We start from the raw sequence: 6958 nt of genomic DNA on the forward strand, positions 1-6958 counted from the left end.
GGCTTCAAGCTTCATTTAACATCACTAACAGCCTGCATTACACACGGCGTCTCTCAGCTACAGCCGCAGTGCCCCACAATATCACCCCCCCCCCTCACGGCCCGGCCCGAAAGTAGCTTGAGTGTTTATGAGGGTTTGAAGGAGAACTATGTTGGCTTTATTGAGGCTTTTAATAAGATCTTAACAACTTGCATTAATCATTTACTCAAGTTGTAGGTCGAAATAAGTGTCCCTTTATACCTAAACCTGAAGTCAAACATGCTAAGATGCTAAAATACTTTCTTCTGCTTCAGTTTTGTATGAGACGGTACGCCATTTGCAGGCCGTGTCATATAAGCACTGTGACTGTTTTTGCTGTTTGAGAATACCGACTAGGCAACAGTGAATTGACCAATGATGTGAGTTTGGGGCGGAGCTATTTGTTTGAATGTTGTTGATTTTATTGTCGCCATTACAGAGACGGTTCACCCAAAAATGTTATCCGCTTACCCTCAGGGCATCCAAGATGTAGGTGACTTTGTTTTTTCAGGAGAACACAGACAAAGATTTTCGACTCAAACCGTTGCAGTCTGTGAGTCATCTAATGGAAGTCAGTGGCTACCAAATGTTTCAAAGCAAGGTCAAAAAGAGTAAAAATCCCATACACAGACAAAACCAAATTAAACCCTATGGCTAGTGGAGATACACTGAGCTGTTAATACATGACAAGATCGGTCTGTGCAAGAAACAACAGTGTATAACATTTTTTACCTCTTATACATCACAATCTCTTACTGTCCTCTGCTCATTCACAACATCCGGCATGCGATGCGTCGCCGTCTAGCACATAGATATACAGATATGAAACGATATAAATACTGTTCAGGTTTTTGCACAGACTCATCGTTTCATGTCTTAACACCTCAATATATCGTCACAAGCCATATGGTTAATTTTTTTTTTGCCCATTTGCTTCCATTATATGATTGATAGACTGCAACAGTTTAACATCTTCATTTGTGCCTTGGGGGTAAGCAGATAAACATAATTTTTTTTGAGTGAACTATACCTTTAAGAACATAATTTAAAAAAGGATTAACATAATATGAAACAATACTGTACACTGAACTTCAAATTAGGGTGTTTTCATGCTAAAATACTTTGTGGCACTTTCAAAACATTTTTGTTGTTTGGCAATCAGTGACCAGTGTTGTGAGATTGATGTTTTATTGTCACTATTAAAAACATAACATAAAACAGTAAACGATTAACATAATATGAAACAATATTGAATACCATACTTTAAACTAAAGTGTGTTATTTATACACTACTCTTTGTTGCATTTTCAAGACCTTTTTGTTGCTTGATAATCCTGACCTGCCTGACATATCAACACCGGCTCAACCAATAGGGTGAGTTTGGGGCGGAGCTTTCTGTTTGAACAATAGCAAGAGTGCTCAGGAAATCTTGTTTGAATGCTGTTTGTTTTTGAGAAGGTCTTAAAAACTTATAAATGAAGTAAACGACCCATATATATTACCGTGTAAAAGGTTGGGCTCAATAAGATTTCATTTTTTCTTAATAATGAATAATTTTGTTCAGCAAAGATGCATTAAATTAATTTAAAGTAAAGACAATCTATTTGCATCATAGAATAGAATGAATGTATTCAAATAGAAAACAGTGATTTCAGATAGTAATCGAAGAGAAATAATTAATTTAACGTGATTATAATGCGCATCTCATCAGTAAATTAGCATTTAATCGCCATCACCTGCTTTCAGATGGAGCACCATTTACTACACAGAGCTGTAGTTCACTGACAAGCTAGGCAATATCATGTTTATTATCACAGGTGATTCATTTGCAATAATGAATGCGATATTGCCTAGCTTCTCAGCATACTACTGCTCTGTCTATTATATGCCGCTCTTTTCGAAAGCAGGTGATGGCATTTAAAATAATAATCACAGAAGCGGCTTTACTGATGCGCACGACAATCACGCGCGATTAACTGCACAGCCCTAACTGTAATAACATTACTGTTTTTACTGTACTTTTAATCAAATTAATGAAGCCTTTGTAACAAAAAACCCCCCCATTAAAACCCTAACCAAATTTTTGAATATGATACATGCCACACAAGTTGAAATGTGTAATTTTGTCAATATTAAATACTTCTATGGCAACGTTGAAACGACTAGAAATACCTGTAGGCCGATTTCCATAAAAAGTGTAAAGACTATGAAAATCCTGACGAGCTCACCATGACAAAATTAGCTGAATAATAACCTGTTCAGATAACCTGCTTAAAAAAAACAGTCCTTATTTTAGCAGCTGCTTGGCTTGATCTTCTACTGCCTGTAGTTTTTACAATGAGTGCTATTGTAGATTATGGGTTTAATCTGTGGCATAATTTGATTAATCCTGTTTAAAAAAAAAAAAACAAGTCATTTTTACACTCAGCAGCACGTGTTGTCTAGTCATCTTTTTTGTCATTTTGCCGATATCTATTTTATCCGCTGAAAATGTCGTTTCGAACAATTAGCCCTTCTAAGACAACCTGCGAGGAAGGCGGCGGTGAAGATGATTGGCTAAGGTAAAAAGGCTCCCTTGAGTTCATAATCAGGGTTTGACATGTCGCACTGAACCATCTCAAATTCCCATACAAATCTTACCGGCTTGGCTCACTCATCCATGGACTAAATGAGAAAAATTACAGACTTTGCCAGTTCCCTTAAAATCCCATTTACATTCTGTCAGCTCCTATTAAGGACGAAGATCGTGACAATGGGCAAAAATATGCATGGGAGAGAAATCCAGCCCCAGTCCATCACGGTAATTCCGACCCTGCTTACCAAGGCGCCACTTGATTTCTCCTCAATTTGGGCTTCCCTTCCCGCAAGCTGCACACTAAACAGGCCCTGATAAGCACCCTGCCTGAAAACCAGCTTTAACAATATCATACAATTACGAGCACCAGTAACAGTATCAGCCGTAGATTAGAGGTACTAAATGCTGAGCTATGAATAAATTAGCCACAGTTTTTCGCCGAGGCGGGAAGACCCGAAAAAGAATGAAAGCACAACAAGGCAGGCGCTTTGATTTTCGTAGCTCTGCGCCTCAGCTGATAGTTTTCTCCAAATAATTTTGAATGACACAGATTATAATAGATTTCCGAAATAATCCGGATTATCGCAGTCATTACGGCCGCATTTGATCAGCGAAAAAAGTCTTTCTGCGGTCGCACATCATTATGTGCGTTACGGCTCAAAGCGGGTGGCGATCTTATTTCAATTAAAAATTGGCATGCCTATCAACGTGATGCCTCTGTTTACTGAACTCTTTAGACAAAGACGTCATCTGCAATTCAAATGATTTTAATCAGTAGACACAGAGGCGCAACATTGATAGGATTGCTTCATTCGTTTAGCAAAATGTCAAAGCAAATCGTAGGGCCTCAGCTGTGTTTATGAACAAACTCCGTGTTTCAGATTTGCAGGAGATTAAAAGGAGATGAAAAGCAGTGAATGTGTAATTGTGTGAAATCTAAACCCAGGACCCTTTTTATAGTGCAAATTTCTGATTAAGGCAAAACCGAAGGAGAACTCCCCGCAATTATCGATAATTGCGAGTGGGCAATTATGTATTAGCATGATAAAAACAAGTGCGCGCATAAAGGAAGACAACTTTGCACCTGAGGCGGACGCCGGGTAAGCAGACTTTGCTCGCGTTCCTCCAGGCCCGTGTGGTGAATTATGGTCTGCCCTTCAAGCAGTCACACTCGCCAGCCATTAATCATCTCTGGCCAGTGTCCCCATTCTCAAAAGAGGTCTGGAATGTGTTTCCGAACCTTACCGAGACCTGGTTGTCACCCTACCTGTCCACCCTCAGCCCCTTGGGGTCCTTCACGCGGGACCATAAAGATGAAGCGGAGACGGTGACTTTGTTAAGGGAGATAGTTTCCAGCGGGACCAAACATACTCCTCACATTGCCCGGGTAATTTTCGATTCGAGCGAGTACTTTGAGGGTCACGCGGGATGAAGTAATGTTTCGTAAGAATTAATTGAATTGTTCACTGAATACACGGTCAGCGTAAGCAGGGCCGATGAAGCATGAATGCAGCGTGGAACAATGTGACCTCCTGCGGGACAGTCTCTGAATGAGAGTCCTGGAGTATCCTACAATAACAAATTACGTCTAAAGACTCTCCTTCTCTCGTTTAAGCATGACGTATTCGCCATTGTTACTGAACTGAAGGTCAAAGATATGTCAGTGCCATTCAGTTTCTGAGAGATAATCAACAGGACGGATGCAGAATGCTCCAAATCTTGTTACATATACCATTTTATAGACCTGGAGGGAAGGCAGGTGGGTTTGTGAGGCCTTGGGCAAGATTATAAAAGCGTTTTAAAAAAATGTTATTTAAATAAAATAATTCCGTGCAGAACTAGACGTATAAATATTCATTAAATCGACAAGGTTAGGAATCAATTCTTTCAGACATTGCATGACTTTCTGCACAGGTAAGATTGTAGATCGTAATCAGAAATATTTCATTTATTGTACAGCAATAGTTCATTCAAATCACGTCAGTATGAATTTTGAGTTTTAGTGCATGTGAATGCCAACAAAGTTATACGTGAGAAATATAATTTTTTATACTATTTTATATAATTTTTATAACTATTGTATAATATTATATATTATAGCCTCTGAATTGAAAGCATAATCAAAACTTCTACACGTCTTGAGCCATTTTTAGAAAAACCATGGTGAAATATATGAAATATAACACATCAGGCTTTTGAGGAACATTTATTTGATCTCAGTCATCATTGTATTGTATCGAATTAAATGTCTTCACAATAAAAACTACTGAGTTTTGATCATAAAGCTGAACATTAAAATATTATCAAATAAGGACATATTATTGGACAATACAGTTACAGCTTATAGTTTTATGATATTATATAAGTATATAAGTATTATATAATACCGTTAAAATCTAATTTACATTAAAAGCCATCAAAATTGAATCTTATTTTCTGCCTACTTAAACAGCTGCACGAATTGCATATAAATCTGTTTTTTCTTTTTTAGTATGAACTCCATATTCTATATACTATATAAAGGTTTACACAGTTTTATTAAGATTTTCTGACTTTATATGCTAGCTTTAAAAAGTATTATGCAATTATGAATGTTGACAGCATAATTAGTTTGTTGAAATAAAATACATTTTCTGTTCCACAAATGAGAGAATAGTGATGCAACATTTTTATTAGAGGGAAAGGCTTGCACTACCAAACAACATTTCCCTGATAAAACACACAGATGAACATCAATTATACTCCAAATACGCACCTTTTTGTCCCGTATTATGTTGCATTAGAGCTAAAAAAAAAGCTATTTATAAGTAAAACCTTACAAACATCTTAATACCTTGCGCATATTGCCTACAGGTCACAACGGCTTTGATGATCCTAGCTGAGGATGTTTCTACAGAAACAAGCCAGAGACCTTTCATTACAGTATCCATGTCAGAGGTAAAGCTCTCAGCGGTAATGCACTGCGCTACAAAACAGCATCCTCCCGTGTCAGCCGCGCAACAGCCAAACACCGAAGCGCAAGGGCCGCCTGCAAAATAGGATTATAGAGATGCACACCGGCAAGGCGGCGTTCCTCTGACCGCAAGCCATTCTGAGCTGAATCTACCAAAACTGATTGATTCACGTCTGTGATTCACCAGACACCTGAATGTCACCTTTCCACACGGCTGCCATTCACTGCACAGAGTGATTGAAAGAGAGAGCAGAGGTGAGAGGGAACGGGATGCTTATGGCACAGTGAGATATGAACTTAATGCAGGAACACAGAGAGGGAGACGGGCGCGAGGGCGAAGGTGCACCGAATGCCACAGCTGACGGCGGCGAGATACGGGAACATTCATTTTGCCGCAGAGGTCTCTAAGTCTTCATTTCCAGAAGTCTCCAAGTCCTGGTGGAAACATCTGATAAGGGCCTGATGTCAGTGTCTTCATTTCGTTTTTCTATCATACTCGCATTCTTCACCTCGTTCATCTTTCCAGCTCAGGATATTTAGTACAAGCCGAAGCGATGTCATTGTCACGACCCGAAAGGAACTTCCAATATTTGTCATTTAATATGTGTCGACTGAGCTACAGTAGCCTAGGGGCGCGCTACAGGGCGCAAAATTCATGATTCGATTTCGATTACCAAGCATGCGATTCGATTTGTATTAGTTTTTTCCTCTGATGGAGTAAAAAAAAAAAATCTCCCTCTTAGGTGATGCTGAAAATGTTCCACTTTATTTTTCCCATGCAGGAGTAACTCTTTAGGCTCATTAGCATAAACACTGTAACTAAGAATAACAAAATCCATTAAATGCTATTTGCCCTAGAAACCACCAGTGTGTTTATGATTACGTGAATAGAAACGTAAAGAATGCATGATAACATCTTAGGTAGCACAGCACAAGTATATTCAAAAGGTATCACATGACCAACTCATATGCATATTATGACTCATTTGTACAGCCTCACTCGTAAGACTTTGTATGATTTTTCTAGACCCAGGTTTAGGGGCGGGGGATAGGTATAGGTCATTCGTACAAATTGTGTAATTTACGATTTAGCAAAGGTCTTATGAATTCGTAGAAATGAGGTCATACAAATTAATCACCTTGTAAAATATGGATGAATTGCCGTTATAATGGGTTGATATATTTGCAGCGATAGCCAAAAATACAATATATTGGTCAAAATGATCGATTTTTCCTTTATGCCAAAATTCATTAGGATATTAAGTAAAGATCATGATCCATTAAGATATCCTTCCGTAAATATATCAAAAATTAATTTCGGGTTAGTAATACGCATTGCTAAGAACTTCATTTGGACAGCTTTAAAGGCGATTTTCTCAATATTTAGATGTTTTTTTTTGCTGCTTCATATT

General features: G+C 38.3%; 1 pseudogene; it reads right to left on the reverse strand.

Annotated features, from left to right (window-relative positions):
• Nucleotides 1–6958, reverse strand: part of LOC122347532 — a 663620-nt pseudogene that overhangs the window by 321328 nt on the left and 335334 nt on the right.

Source organism: Puntigrus tetrazona, chromosome 6 (assembly GCF_018831695.1).
Source record: "Puntigrus tetrazona isolate hp1 chromosome 6, ASM1883169v1, whole genome shotgun sequence".
Classification (NCBI taxonomy): Eukaryota; Metazoa; Chordata; class Actinopteri; order Cypriniformes; family Cyprinidae; genus Puntigrus; species Puntigrus tetrazona.